We start from the raw sequence: 16,265 nt of genomic DNA, 5'->3' as shown, positions 1-16,265 counted from the left end.
TTCGATGTTCGTCAAATTTCAAAACTCAACGTATACCGAGTGTCTGATTAATAAAATTGCGGACTCCTAGTTTTTAACCATTTTCACTCATAAGTTTTATTTTTACTCCGAAGAAAAATGAGTCATGTGCATTATAGGTAGCCGGTAGGTACAAGGTACAGGGTGCCCAGAAATATCGAGCACCCCTAAAAAAGTTTTCTACTAAAATACTTTGGTTGGTCACAGTGAATGATAATAATGATAGCACATGATTGGTTGTTGGACTGGAGAGATAACATTCCACCAATCATATGCATCTATTTCACGTTGCCAACCTATTTTTTAATGAAAAACTTTCTTTGGGGTGCTCGATATTTCTGGGCAACCTGTACATTGCGTTTACCTATTCCAACAAATTATTTACTAAGCGATAAAATAAATGTATCGTAATTCACCTAATTTGCTCTTTTATTACAAAAAAATGAAATAGGAAAATTAGTTAAGAGTTCGCAACTACATTCAAGACATCCGGTAGGTAGTTATTAAATAGATCTTACATTTAATTGTAAACGACTCGTAAACAAACCAGCATCGTATCAAAAAAAAAATCTCGCCAACTCTCATAAATAAAAATTTGGCGACTTTTGGCATTATCTTGTTGAATTTGAAATTTCAAAATAACTCTTCGCAGTTCGCATTGTTACGCCGAAAAAAATTGCCTAAATTAAGCGAACAACTTGGCAACGTTGTTTTATCACTACACGAGAGACAAAATTTAAAATTATCAGTTACGATAATCACCACGTATGTACACGTAGGGTGCATGCATTCACGCGTATTTACGATTTATAAAAAAGTTGGTCAAAGAGTATAATTTAATTTAGCATCTATTTAATGTATACGAATTACAACGACGTTGAAAATTTAAAGGCGACGTTGCCGATGTCATTGTCATTTTAATATGTCACGTAAACATATAAGAGTATGCAATCCGAGATCTATTTATTACGTTGTTTTCCTATTTTCTATGCCGTTTTAATTTTCGGAAATTTCTCTCCACCTATTTGATGTGTAAATCTATATATACTAAGAATTCGCGGTAAACTAAACTAGTACTAGTATTTGGACGACCTTAGCAACTAGCTCTCCTCGATTATGCATTATTTCGAGATTTTTTTTTATCCCTATAGGTAAGTAAGTATGACTACGACAGCGACACCGAAATTAATCACTGAAAGGAAAGAACGCGTAGGATGGGTATTTTTCACTATACGATAAATAGGAAACTTCCTAGCGACTGCATAAACATTTCGTTTTCGATGACCCTGTAATATTGTGTACCATGACATAGAAGTAGAACCGACGAAGAAGATGCGTTTATATTATTACTCGTACCACGAGCTAGTTGGTAGAGTATTTTTATACCGCATCGTATTATATTGTACTAAAAATGCAGACGAGTTCTCGTTTCAAGATAATATAGTTAACGAGATGCGAAACATTTAATTAATATGCGATCTGTTCCAAGTTCTAAGAGGCAGGCAGTAAAGACCGAGAAATAGCCTACCTATACCTATACCTGTCCATTGAACGCTACGTTCAGAAAGAAAGTGAACACAGTAATCACGCCTTTACTCGTATCTCTCTCTCTGCAGTCTCAGAATTTATAGACATATTAAAAAATGAAACCGAAACATTAGGTAGATACCTATATTAATTCGTTAATTTATTCGGTGGCAAATGGTTCAACTTGCCATCTCCAGGAAGGAACACACATAATATGTCGTAATCGAGTTATACCATCGTATACTCGTAGCTCGTACAGAGCGGTGGAATGGCGTAACGTAATTTTACTTTTATCATCGTTTGCGAACGATTTCGTCGTCCAAAGTTAACGCCAACGTCAGCGTAATCGATTAAGGAATTACTGCAAAAGCCAAAAACGCAACCATTCGTGTTTACTTTTCGAGCACTAGCACCTGTAGGTATATTTTATTTTTGCACTCTCATTTTAGGGCGATAATTATTATAGCTTATTACGAGACACTCGAAAAAGGATTATTTAGTTATTTCGGCATCTTTGCGCTTGAAGAACTCGATTACAAAGCAATATTGACGTTAGCAATTTTTTTAAGGCATACGTTGGGCAATCCACTATATAACGACCACCATATGCTTTTTTGAACGAATTTTGGAGTAGGTTGCATATGGCACATCTATGTGGATATACTGGATGCAGCGAACAGATCGTATTGAAAACTAGTTTAGGTAGGTACCATTATTTCTCTCGTAGATTATCAGCAGTCTTGATTATTATTCATATAGCCTGCTTATCTACTGCACTGGTTTAATGGTTAAATAATCCGGCCCTTTCGTTACAGGAAATAATCTACCGAGTCCGAACGTTTCTCGGTAAAAAGGGAAAAAATCGTGTCTAAGAATAATTCCTAAATGTACCCGAGAGCAATGCTTATTACGTTTGTAGTTGACAGCCGCAGGGTTGGAATGGAGGCAAAATAGTTCAAACTATTACGAAATTACAATACCTAGTTCATATGAGCAGATTTATGTATCTTATATCTAGTTTCCGGATTTCATAGCAACAAATAATCGAGAAAATTTTAAAAAAATATTATCTACTGATGATGAGAGAAATAATAGGGTGTATACTGTATGAGGTCTTTAGTGGTGTCCCCCTCCCCATCCCAAGTTGAAAAAAATAAAAAATATCTAATAAATAAATTCTTGAAAACTTTGCAATTTCCGCTTTAGAACTCATCTAAATAACTTCCATTCTGATAAAAAACCTCCCCAGTCTAAAAAATATTAAATTTATCAATACACAAATAATGAATAGGTAAATAAATACCTAGTCTACTTATTTAAAAGTTGATAAAAAATTTTCAACATTTTTCTATCAAGTATACCTACCTATTTATGACAAAAATTCAGAATTCCTCCAACTGAACTATTTTTTTTTTTTTTTTTTAGGAATATCTACCCCCCCCCTTATTTTGAACCATTTTCTCAAATTCATATAAAAAAATTTTTCAACTCTGAGAAGCTGCATACAGAAACACAACATTGTTTTAGAGATCAGTGGGGGATTTTTTGTTGAAAATAAACCAATTGAAAATTGTTGGAAAACTGATCATTTTATTTTTTTTCAACATGTAGTTATACTTAGGTAGAGAATTCTGTACAAAGGAGGAAAAATTTCTTGGGGAATCATGGAATGGGGAATGCTATTTCATGAAATTAGAGTCTACAATTTTGACAAAAATTAAAAACTTATAAAACATTTCAACTTTTTTATTCAAAGACTATCTCTCCAAATAAACCCAAATTCTATGACTATCTCAGACAAAGAGGTGAAATCCAAAAATTCATAACCATACTAAAAAACACCAATCTAATAAACCAAATCTAAATTTTGAATTTTGGATAGCTTTGTACAAACGGTTTAATATGTATTATGCCAGGAGGACCGAGGCACTTTTCTCGAAACGGGGCGGGGGAAGTCTCTCTTATTGCCAGTAAATTTTAAAATCACGGATATGTTTTTTGCTTTCAATTTAATAGTGAAATATTTTTGATAGGAACTGTGTAGATATCAGAAAGCTATACCATATATACTTTTAAATGTTTAGCACATAAATTTATAAATTATCCAAAGATTACCAGTAATACAGCAAAAATGACCAATAACTATTAACTAATCAGAAATTGAAAAATTACGAGTAATTTACCAAAAATTAGCATAAGGTTATTTACTCAAAATTTCCGTGCAGTAATTTATTAAAAATTACCAGTTAGTAATTCAAGTTGGTAATTTACCAAAAATTACCAGTTGGTAATTTACCAAAAATTACCAGTTGGTAATTTACCAAAAATTACCAGTTGGTAATTTACCAAAAATTACCAGTTGGTAATTTACCAAAAATGACCAGTTGGTAATTTACCAAAAATGACCAGTTGGTAATCTACCAAAAATTACCAGTTGGTAATTTACCAAAAATTACCAGTTGGTAATTTACCAAAAATTACCAGTTGGTAATCTACCAAAAATTACCAGTTGGTAATTTACCAAAAATTACCAGTTGGTAATCTACCGAAAAATCACCAGTACCTACCTACCTAATTCACCAAAAATTGGAGAACTTGAAAATAACTTTCTGAAGATTTGTTGAGATTTTATTTCAAGTTTAAAAAGCTGTACATAATACCTACCTAAAAATCATAGAGAGAAGTCAAAATGTCGAAAATTCATCTGATTCTTTTTTCCCAAAACTCCAGCTTCGTATACATGAATCAACGTCACGCAAATTTTGAACTGATCCTCAGCACAAAAAAAAACGTACCTACCTACCCATGCTCAAAAAAAGGAGTTCCTTAGAATAATTTTGATGCATAAATTAAATTTTACATTTTTTTTATTCTCAATTAAAGTCAGAGATTTTTTTTAAAAAAAGCTACTAACTTTAGGAGGCGCGGGAGCAATAAAAACGTAAAAAAATGTTCCCAAGTTGATATACATATAATAAGTACATAAATAAAGCCACTCTAGATTCAGAGCCTTTCATGTGAGATGATTTTTCTCAGATTTTCTTGATTCTTCTGGTCATTTTTTAACATTTTCCAGGTCTTCCAAATTTCAATTATCTGAAGATTAAATAGTGGAAAGATGAGATTTTTCAAACATCATCTACATAATATATAAAATTGTATTTCATTCACAAAGTTTTGCCAACGTTCAACGAAACTGTAAGATTCGAAAAGGATGGTTAGGGTTTTATTTTGAAAGTGAAATAGATAATCTGGAGGCAGTAATAACACTTGGAACCCATCAAGGTGAGTTCTGAGAGCAGGGATTTCAAAATTGTCCAACAAATTTTAAAAACAGAATTCAGCTAATTCATTTTTATCATTTTTTTTCAAAATGTGAAAGCATTCAAACTTCTTTTCCTAATTTACAATTGAAATATCATCACCGTATTTATTTCAATTTGTAAACCAATAATCTTCGAATTGGGTGAATTTTCAGGGGTTTCAAAAATTTTGGGGCACAGCAACCTCCCACCTAGTTTTACCGTTCAAAAAATCCAAGTTGCTATAAAATGATCAAAAATAGAGGAAATGCAGCTAATTTCCAAAACTCTCCTTCCGAGTCTACTTCAAGACCCTGGCATCCCAAAATTAATTTTAGCCTGTTTGAGATTGATATTTAATTTTCATATAGTAAAATCTCTGAAGTCAGAATCTAAAAAAATACTTCCTAACGAACAATTAATGTTCAATCAACCGAGAAAAGCGAAATAGGTACTAAAATACCATACTGAAATTCGAAAATCATCATACATTCCATTCCATTAACATACGTACGTATGTAATTCAGATCCCACTCTTCAATCTCCAATTAAAATTGATTAGTCTTCATATTGTTCGCTACATTCGTGAAAACTCTTCTCTCACACTTCGCCTGATGAAAAACCCCTCTCCTCCGTTTTTCAACACCAAATGGACCACAATCGTGTGTACTAGGAGGCTAAAAATACTTCTACTTTTATAGGGTAAAAAACGATCATTATTTTTGGGCGAAGAGACGGCGCGATGAAGCCGAAGTTCAAGGTGATCATTTCGTCGAAACGTCTACCAAAGACGCGTATCTCTGTACAGTGTGCAACAACCTTCTCGCAAGTTTGTTGACTTCTAGCAATCGGCCAGCCAAAGGTATTTACGAAATTGATTGTGCAACTATCTATGTATTTTATTAGTTAGTTTTCGATACATATAAGTACCTATGTGTGTTTTTCTTTCGATTTACTCACTCGTAGGTACGCGTATTTGTAATGCATATGTAAGAGTATTTAAACAAGTAGGGGCGGCGCGGTGCCACGCGAATACTATGCGACGACGATGTAGCAATGATGATTTCGTTTCGATGTTGTCCTCTTTCAATGTACGTACTACGTACCTAGACCTACGAGTGCGAGATTTTTTTTTTAAAAACAAAATTCAACATTGTAATTAAGCTGAACTGAGAAATTCGCTGCGAGCTGTTTGTTGTGCCATATGTTTCTAGGTAATGATACCCTAATAGTAGATAATAGCAATATATGTATTATATGGTAGGTAATATCGTTTTTAAATATACTCGAACATTGAAACAATAATTGAAAAGATCAATTTTTATTTCAATTTCAAGTACGGTATTTAAAAATGTCTAATTTATCGTGTCGCCACTACCAGACTGTTTTGTTTTGTTAGCAGAAATGCTGAAACTTGTGACATCTTTCCTTTGAGACTATATGTGACCGTCCGCGATAAAACCGACCATCCGTCGCAAAAAATTGAAAACGTTTTTTCGCCTATTTTTGGGTCTCAAATGGTTTAGGGAACAAAAATTCGCGAAAAAAAATTTTCGATTTTTTTGCGACGGATGGTCGGTTTTATCGCGGACGGTCACATATACGTAAATACGTATAGTGAAAAATCCAATCAAAACAGCGAGTTTAACCCTCTTTTACGTGTGAACTTTATACTTGAAATAATTACGTGAAATCAAAAGAGAAAAATAACCGACACGTAAAAACAATCGAAATTAATTTCCTTCTGTCACACAATAGCAATTCATTTATAGATGTCTAAGAAAACAAACAAATGTTGCATAAACATTTCAGCAGTAAGTAAGTAGGTATCTTTTGTGTTTGATGAAAATATTCAAAATGCATTTGACTACCTGTAACATTGAGAATTCGTGTACTTTTTTATTTTTAAAGAGTATAAAGTATGAGTAGATATGTATAAGAAAATATGTCGAACGTGAGTCTGAAAATGACGTTTTGTTAATAAGTTTTGTTTATAGTCAATTAATGATGTTAAAATGAAAGGAAGTTTACAAATTAAAATAATCTAATTTCAAAACATGAATTGTGAAGAGGTTAGTGAATGACTTTCTTATTTTATCCAATGCAACATTTTTTTTTTTTTTTTTTTTTTACAAAGTACCTACGTAAGGACTTATTGTTAGACCAATACTTTATCGTTCAACTTTACAAAATGAAGCTTTAATTTCAAATAAAAACTTTGTTGTTGGAAAATAAACCTTTTCTCTTCAAAATTTGAGCTCAGCCAGCCGATGATGAAATACCTATCTCGGATTTTCTCTAAAATATAGAATTCGAAGGAAAGTTTGCAAAACGAAAAAAATCAAATGGTACCAACGTAATAATATTTTGGAAAAAGACGTTTCTAACTACATTTCAATTTCGAAGCCCAATTTTGAGACCACAGCTTGAAGAAACAGATTATAGAGGGCACTAAATTTTTAAAAGCTGTGATAGCAACTTTATTTCTAGACCATATTCCAACAATACCAAGGCTTTTTGAATGACATTTTTGACATAAGTGAAAACTTTTTTTTGCGACTCTGAATTTCTCAAAAAATATCACAAAATCTCCAAATTAGCAATTCTAAAATTTTCAAAAAAAAAAAAAATGAAATGTACAAGATACAAATAAGAAAAAATGTAGATACCTACCTACAAAACAAAAAAAATCCATTGAGCTCAAAAACACTTCTTAATAATACCTACTTATGTCTGAAGTAGGTATATCTCAAAGGTAAATGATAAATCAGGTATCACAAGAATAAAAGAACGTCAGATTTCTAGTTGCCAGTGCCCAATCACTTTTTTCACATTTTACGCAGCTTTTTGAAAAATTTTAAAATTTGGGAACAACACCAAAAACCACTGTACCAGAAAAAAAACGTTGCAGAGTTATAGTTTCTCGTACTTACTTTTTGAGTTTTTATTTCATTTTACAGTTTCTTAGCGTATTTTCGAAAAATTGTCTGCTGAAGAAGAAGGAGAGGGGAGAGGGCTGAAAAAATTTTAAACTATCAAAACAATAATATGAGCATAGAATTGTTTTTAAAGGAGCTGATTTATAGTAGTCTAATGCACCAAAATTAACTTCAAAATCAAAACAAAGCACTCTAATGGATATAAAAATAAAAGTTTTCAATTCTCTGATCCTCACTAAAACCAAAATTGAATCCTCCAAGGGAGATCGGGGCTCAACTAGCTTTGATTTTGAAGTCAAGTAGTCACCAGTATTTAAATACATAAAATAGAACTTTCTTTCATTTTGGAAAAATATAAGTGTTTTACCACTGAATCAAATGTTGAAATATGAAGATGAGCATAGAGAGAAATAGTGGAAAAAAACACAGATCCGTACCATAAACGAAATGGAAGACTGAACTCACAAATTAATTTTTATTTTTATTTACCATTTTTACCAGGTATTTCTCTTTATGTTCATCTTCATACTAATTATTCTAACATCTGATTAAGTGAAAAAGTATGCCTTTTTTCCAAAATGAAAGAAAGTTCTATGCTACATGCCCTGCTTCAAAGTAAAAATGTTTCTATCATTCTTTACCCCCCTCCCCCTCCCACAAAGCTCTCAATCTTTCCAAGTCTTGTGTCATATTTCAGTCCGATTTCCAACAAGATTTTATGACTTGACAAAAAATTCTCTCCTTGTGGCTAGATTTTTGTTTTATTCATTTTTTGGACAAAGGCATTTCTTTCACCAAGTTTTCATTTTTGCTCAGCTTGGGAAATACCAATAACCTGTTTACTGTCGTTATTACGATTTTCTTTCTTAATAATTTTTTAAAAATCTTTTCAAAAAACGCTTCTGACTATTGTCTCTTACCTACTTTTTTTAAAATTATTTTTGAAAAAAAAAATCCAATTCATTTTCCAAAATGATTTTTCTTTGACAGCTCAACTTTTTTTGTGATTTGGTCAATTGGGTATAGGTCACCTATTACACTCCTCTAAGCAATTACTTTCCATAACATGGAAACCTATAGAGATCCTCAAAAGGGTTATTTTTCCATAGTCTCGTCTCTTCGGGAAAGTGAGTTTTCCAATATTGATGAGTTGAAACCTTCTTTTGAAATTAATCCTTCAAAAGCTAAACTATAAAGTTTAAATTTTTTAGAAAATTCTTAATAATTTTTTTTAGAAGTTTACATAATATTTTCTAGCAATTTTTCTGCCTAAAAACTACATAATCTTCTACTTCACTATCTCAAAAAATTGGCAATAAATAATCGTTTGAAAAAAAGGAAAATATCTCTGGAAACCTAGAGAACCTCCAAAGAGTTCATTTTCTAGTCTCGTCTCTTTGAGAAAATGAGTTTTTCAATAATGATGAGTTGAAACCTTTCTTTTGAAATTAATCCTTCAAGTGCCCAATTATGAAGCTTAGATTTTTCAAAAAAATGTTGATGGTTTTTTTTTAGAAGTTTACATAGTATTTTCTGAATTTTTTGCCATAAAAGTAGATGTAGTCTACTTCAGTTTTTCAAAAAATTGTCAACAAATAATCGTTCGAAAAAAAAAACGTAAATATCTCAAGAACCTACGATCCTCCTTGAAAGTTGAATCTCGCTCAAAACGAATCTCATATCCTATTTCTATGATAAAGTATTATAGGTAGTCTTCATCCATGGACAAATTTCTTGACACTTGATCGAATTCAACATGTAAATAGGTAGGTACTTGGTTCATACTGTGTACGTAATATTTCCACGTCGCATCGAAAGAATCAACAGGTAAGTACCCGGCGGTATCCAAACGCAGACCCACGTACAACAAATCGATGCTTGGCTGGCGATAATCTGTATTCATTCATGGTCGTAAAATTTAACCTCGAAACAGTATGCGAAGTATCCATATCCAATAATATCGATACTCGAACGTCACTGACACACTGAGTCGCATCGTCATCTTCACTCACTCTCTCATCTGTCTGTTCTCTTCTCCTTCTCGCCAGTGTATACTGAACCAAACAACAACGACAATGATGATTTGAAAAACAACAGAAGAGATCATGACATGAGTGAAAAATTGAGAGAAAAAAATCATCAACGATACCTTCGTAGGTACATACTAAGTACGTGAGGCAACGATAAAGTTAGCTGGATGTGGAAGATCACACAGAACCTGTGTAAGTAGTAAGTACATAAGCTACTGAAGCTACCTACGCTGATAGGTAAGTAGGTACTTGTGTAGGTACTTTGTACCTAATAAAAAGAAGAAGAAGACAAAAAAAAAATGGGAAATACAAACACAACTGGAAGTGAATATATTTTACGTTGAAAGTATGTCAACAGCTAGTTTTATTGAGATTTCTTAGTCTTAGTTCGTACGACCTTAGCGGATCGCCTTTAGCGGTAATTTTCTGCTACTCTATGATGGCTGTTGGATCATTCTTTAAAGGTTATTATGATGCTTTGGCACAAAACCAGTATTATCGATGAAGTGCATATTATTGAAAAGTAAATTGTTAACATTTACTTCGTATATTTCAAACACTTTATTAATTACCGTCATTACGTCTTCGTATCTATACATAGAGTTTATACACTACGTAAAATGCATCTCACTAGCTTGTTTTTTCAGTTTACCTACTCTCGTAGAAGAAGAGACGAGACGCGAGCTCGTTCGCGCTTATGCATCTTTTTCCAACTCTTCTCCTCCTCCCCCATCCTTGCACCGTCTCGTGATCTCACACACGCTTCTTCGACACGCGTTAAAATTCTTCTCTTCGACTCGTCCTCCCTTCTCGTGATCTCGATCGATCAACAACTCGGCACAATGCATCTTTAAAAAAATTTATAATAATCGATCGCGCTTTTAATATAACTTGACATTCAGAATTCTTCACAAAAGTGAAAGCCGTGACACTTGTTTTTGCAATATTATGTCATAACGAGATGAAATCACCATTACAACTCACAACTCTCTGGGTTACTATCACATTCACCTTTTACCTACCCGACTCAGTCGTACTCTGTCGAGCAGATGAAAATGCACCTATCTGTATAGGTAAATGGTGAATTTTCAATAAACCTGAATCCTCTATAGCAGCCCATGAATTTTATACATTCCTTTCAACCACCTAACTTCAGTTATAACTATAAACTTAGTGCACACATCTTGTCTTGGCCAGAGCACATGCAAGTGCTCGCCTCATAATTTATGTAATATTACATAAAAAATCCTATTTATTATTCTACAACATTATTGGCGTAACCCACGAGTAAGTAAGTAGTAATGGGTATAACTGATGCATAAAGCACACGTGCTTGTTATTTTACAATTATCATTTTAAATTTAATCATTCTAATGGCCGAAGCATAATTTCATCATGCGATCAATTTCGTCAACGTAGCTCTCAAACTGATTCGAATTTTTTTTTTTTGCTCTTTAATAAAGGCCTATAATCTAAGGACCTTTTTACGTGCAGAATTATTCTAGGTTGGTATTCACTGTCGTAACACAAAATAGGTACCTACGTGTTTAGTTATACAAGTCCACGTATATCAAGACGAAAATCGTAATATATAAATATGTACTTATATAGTCTATAAGATTAGGAATAAAAATTATTGAAAAAATTCTTACTTGAAAAAAATGTCGATGATCAAATGAAACAAAAATTATAGCGGCGCTTCACTGGCATTCTAAATCATCTCGTTATTTGTTCCGCGAATTTATAATTCCACGTCTGTAATATAAAAAAGAAAAAAAGAATACACATACTTGATGAAACCCACTCAACTTAATCGTGAAAATAATATTATACATATCAAAACGTCGATAAATTATTTCAACTTGAAATGATTAGCACTACTAAATGATTGGCTATTAGAACTTTCATTAAATTACATATCAGCTTGGTTTTATCACTGCACGTTATCGTGGTTTTATTCGTAATTCACACAAAGATCGCGTCGTGCTTTTGGGTTCGATCGACGACGTATAGGTATTGTGAACACATTGAATATAACTTTTAAAGCTCAGTTCTTGGTTCGTTCGTTCTTCGTTGCGATATACGAGTACAGAAAAAGTACTGCGGAGAGAATTTTCGTCTCGATTTTATCGCACGAAAAATAACGTCTATAACCCATCGCACACCTATTTATACCAACACGTTTATAGTTTTTTTTTTTGAATTTCCAGTCGATTGAAAATTTTGTGTATGTTTGGCGAATGAATGTCGTAGTATTATTTGATCGTTCATACAAAATAATGTACAAAAACTTGGAGTAATGAACTTGTTTTTCTTATTTTTTTTTTACGCTGTGATAATGCTCGAATGGATTTTCATCACGTGCTACTTTTTATCCGAATCGGTATCTCGAAGTTTATCTTTTACCAACATCGATTCGTGTATTTGACGTAAGTTAATGGTAAGTATCTCGTTCTCGTGTATCATTCCATCCATTACTTCCATCTCTCATTTTCCCTCTCCTTCTCGTTCCTATCCCTTAGCATAAGACTTCGATAGGGAATCCATTTTACAATGATTCATAATCTATTCGCAAAGCAAACAAATGCAGAAAACAGTGTTGCCAGTATTCCTGTAAGTATAAAATTCAAAATCTCTGAACATGTGAGAAATATGTTGAAAGGGTCGAAATGTGACGTGAGGTGATCAAATTGAGAGCTTTTTATCGATACGAGAAAATACCACTACCTACCTATTCATTCTTTTGTTTTTCTTTCCAGTGAGTTTTTAAAAAGACGATTCAATTTTTATAGCGATTGATAAAAAGTCTCAGATTTATTTCCCCCCAAAAAATTTATTTCTAGCGATGAAATTTTTTTAAAAAATGCTTCTTTTGTTGAAAATTATGTCTTGAAAACGAAGCCTCATTGAAAAAATGAAACCTATGATGAAACCATACAAATGGGATTCAAGACTTGGGTATTTTACAATTTTTTTGGAGCGTTTAGTTTTCCTAAAAGTGAATTGTTCGTGATCAAAATTTTGAATTACATTTTTTTATTATTTTTTCTTCAATTTCAGAAAGTCAAGAATGCTTTGGAAATGAATGAGAGAAAAGAAAACGACTTTATATAAATTGATCGGCGATGATTTTGAGCGTCTTTAGAGCTTCCAGTAGAGTTTTGTATTTTCCTGCGATAAAAAAATGCTGATTTTTATTTTTGGTTCTTTTTACAAATTTTTTTCCAAAACTGGAAAATCTACAGATCTGCTGGAGGAGTCTTCAAAAGGACTCAAAACTATCCCCAATCAATTCGAGAAGCAAAAATGTGACATATCTAACCCAAACTATAATTTCATTAAATTTTGATCTTTTTCATGGAAAATGGACCGTTTGAATTTTCAAGAATTTTTCAAAAATCAAAAAACGAATTTCAGGCGCTTAAGATTTGACTCGAAGGGGTATTTTTGCATACTCTTTTAATAATAGGTAGGTTCGAACTTTCAGAAATTTGGCAAAAATGGTGAAGGGAAAATAAGCTTTGCAAGTTAAAATTAGGTTTACAAGTTTTTTGAGGTAATACAATTCCAGAAATAGCTCTTGTTTTCTTTATTCGAAAGAATAAATAGATATCTATTGTTTGTTATGGTCCACTAAAAAAAAAAGAAGGAAAAAAGATTTACACTACCTACCTACGAGAGAAAATTCAGTTGTACACTACAAAATTAAAAAATATTTAAAATCGAAAAAAATTTTCCTAATCAATTACCAACTTAGGTTTTGAATCAAGTTGAAGAAAAATATAGACTTCGATTCAGGAATTATAAAACGCGAAGGCCATTCACAGATACTCCTTCTTTTTCTTCTTCTAAATAAAATAACACACTACGTAACTTTCGTGAAAACACAAAACAAAACAAGGAAAAGAAGTTTCAAACATGTGACAGGTAAATATACCCTAGCAAGAAAATTCGAAATATTTTGTACGATTTGAATTTAAAATCTACGTAATCATTACATTTTCTTTACTATACGATGGTGTTTTTTTTCTTCGCCCTTGTTCTTTATATTGCTTCATTAGATGACAATTTCTTCAAAAGCGTTGGAATATTCAACAAAAAAAAAAAAAAAAAAACAAGTACATTTTATGAAAATTTCAAATTTTAGGTACATATAATTTTAGAACTTGAAATTTTAGAATATGTCCCGGTTGTTAGGTACCTATGTCTATTACCTAAATTAAATTCGAACCACGTGGAACGCAACCAATCGAAAATAAATTATTAGAAGAAGGGAGAGGAAGAGAAGGAGGGATTGGTAAACAAGCTCGAACATTACCAACTGCATATCAAACATTTTATCTTCGAGTTGAATTTAAAAAAATGATTTGATTTGGATCCATCAAATGTTGAATGAGATAACTTATTCATTTCATTAATCGATAAAGTTTGTCAATTCCACGAATTTTCATCATTTTTCGATGCAAAAAACCCACATCTACTTCACGAACTTCCCTTCCATTTGAATACTTCAATATGTCAAAATTGAAGGCCTCTTCACGAAAATTTTAACATTTCTCAAATTATATTTTCGAGATATTTTATATTCATTGAGAAAAAAATTTCAACAACATTGAATAAAACTTACCTACATTACTGTTGATTAGAGACACCATTTTAATTCGTGATAAATTGAAAGAAAATTAGAGCCTCATTGTCAAAAATTTCAAGTGCAACAAATATCAAACTAAAAATATCCAAATCTCAAAATCTACCAGTGAGCAAATCACAATAATAATGAGGCAAAATCATCAAAAAAATTATTTGGGTCAATCTATAATAAAATAAGAAAAAAAATTGAACAAATACGACATCGAACACTCGAGGAGTAAATCATAAAACTCGATGTCACGTGTACTTGACTTTGCTATATCTCTATCGCAATAAATGTGAAATTCTCTATCAAAGCTCAACTTACGTGTTACCACAAATTTTTCGCAGTTCGACTTCACTCTTGTGAAAAAAATCGAATTGCCACACAAAATTACCACGCAAGTACTATACGCACGTATAAGTATAGAGTATGTCTATTCTATACAACACACACGACAAACAAATCGAACACCTTATGTCACAGAAAGAGAGAACTGTTATTGTTGAAATTATCTAATTCCATGTACCTTGACTTTCAGACCTAAAAAACGTGCAAATAATAAGGCGCGTAAACAGACAAGCCAGACGAAGAGAGAGAGAGTCATAGAGTCAGAAAGAGAGACCGCGAGCACAAAATGTGTGAACGAACGCAACACGTTTTGTACAAATTACAATAGAATAAATGGGCATGTTTAATTTTACACTTTGATAAGAGATTCGGATTTCACAATAGGTGACATTCTGCTAGCAAAGGGCCCATATGGTCGAAACTAAGTTTTATTTGCCATGGGGACTGGGGTAGTAGTACATACAATAGACTGTGGGGAATCAAATAGAAGTAATTCGAGATCAAAAGATGCAGAAATCGCCGAAAAAAGTCATTTTCAATTTCAAAAATGCGAAAAGTTTATTTTAAAGAACTCTGAGAAAAATAATTGTAAGTTTTTGAAGCTAAAAAAATTTAATTTCAGTACCTATTATTTTAGTATAATAATATGCATTTTATGTTGCAAAATTACCTTCATTACAGCTGGGCCCAGCAATAAATTTATATACATGAACTTGAAATTGTTCATACAAGAACAAAATCTTACTTAAAGCTACCTATAAGTAAAGAAAAAACACACTCAAACCTCAAGCAATATTTCCAGATACCTGAAATAAATAGGTACAAGAATCTACTAGTATTGAAGTTCAATTTTTTTACTAAAAATTACCTATCCTCAAAAAATGAAACTAGTTTGCGATTGAATTTTCATTTCTTTCTAGAATTTCGATTACGTCTAATGATTATAATTATGCTGGGCCAATGAACTAATGAAAAGAAGAGTTGAATTTTGTTTTGATAATATGCGCTTGTGTAGGTAGGTAGGTATAGTATTACATAACACCATAAATGAATCATGTTACTGGTTTAGTATCTTTAAACCAGTACGAGTTCTACACACTGCACACATACTTATTCTACTCCAGACATAATGTAAATGAAGTTTTTTTCTTTCTTTCTTTTTAAATATTTCCGAACGAGTCAATGATACCTCTGTATAAACACAACATCGTGTAAGTTTGTGATTTTTGATACACGTGATCAAGATATACACATCTTCGTTCGTTGGCTTGCGATAGTAAATTCATTAAAATACTTAGGCACGCGAATAATTGAAAAAAAAGTGCATTTAACGGTTTCTTGCCGTCAAGGTTAGGTACTATTCATTCATGGTTAAAAAAAAAACTTCTCTATAAAGTTGGCGAAAACGAGAAAAATAGGTACCTATTCAAAAAAGAAATTACGAATTGAGGAACCTTTGAAGATCTTA

General features: G+C 32.2%; 1 protein-coding gene across 3 annotated transcripts in view; it reads right to left on the bottom strand.

The window, feature by feature from the left end:
- LOC135841511 (phospholipid-transporting ATPase ABCA3-like) overlaps positions 1-16,265 on the bottom strand; it is a 101,995-nt gene that overhangs the window by 28,668 nt on the left and 57,062 nt on the right. For all 3 annotated transcript variants that reach the window (XM_065358502.1, XM_065358500.1, XM_065358501.1), the window contains exon 2: positions 11,469-11,571. The gene's annotated coding sequence lies outside the window, so the exon portion shown is untranslated. The remainder of the gene's footprint in view (positions 1-11,468; positions 11,572-16,265) is intronic.

This window comes from Planococcus citri, chromosome 3 (assembly GCF_950023065.1).
Source record: "Planococcus citri chromosome 3, ihPlaCitr1.1, whole genome shotgun sequence".
NCBI classification, from domain to species: domain Eukaryota; kingdom Metazoa; phylum Arthropoda; class Insecta; order Hemiptera; family Pseudococcidae; genus Planococcus; species Planococcus citri.
The sequence above is the reverse complement of the archived record's forward strand: the minus strand, read 5'-3'. Positions and strand labels throughout refer to the sequence as shown.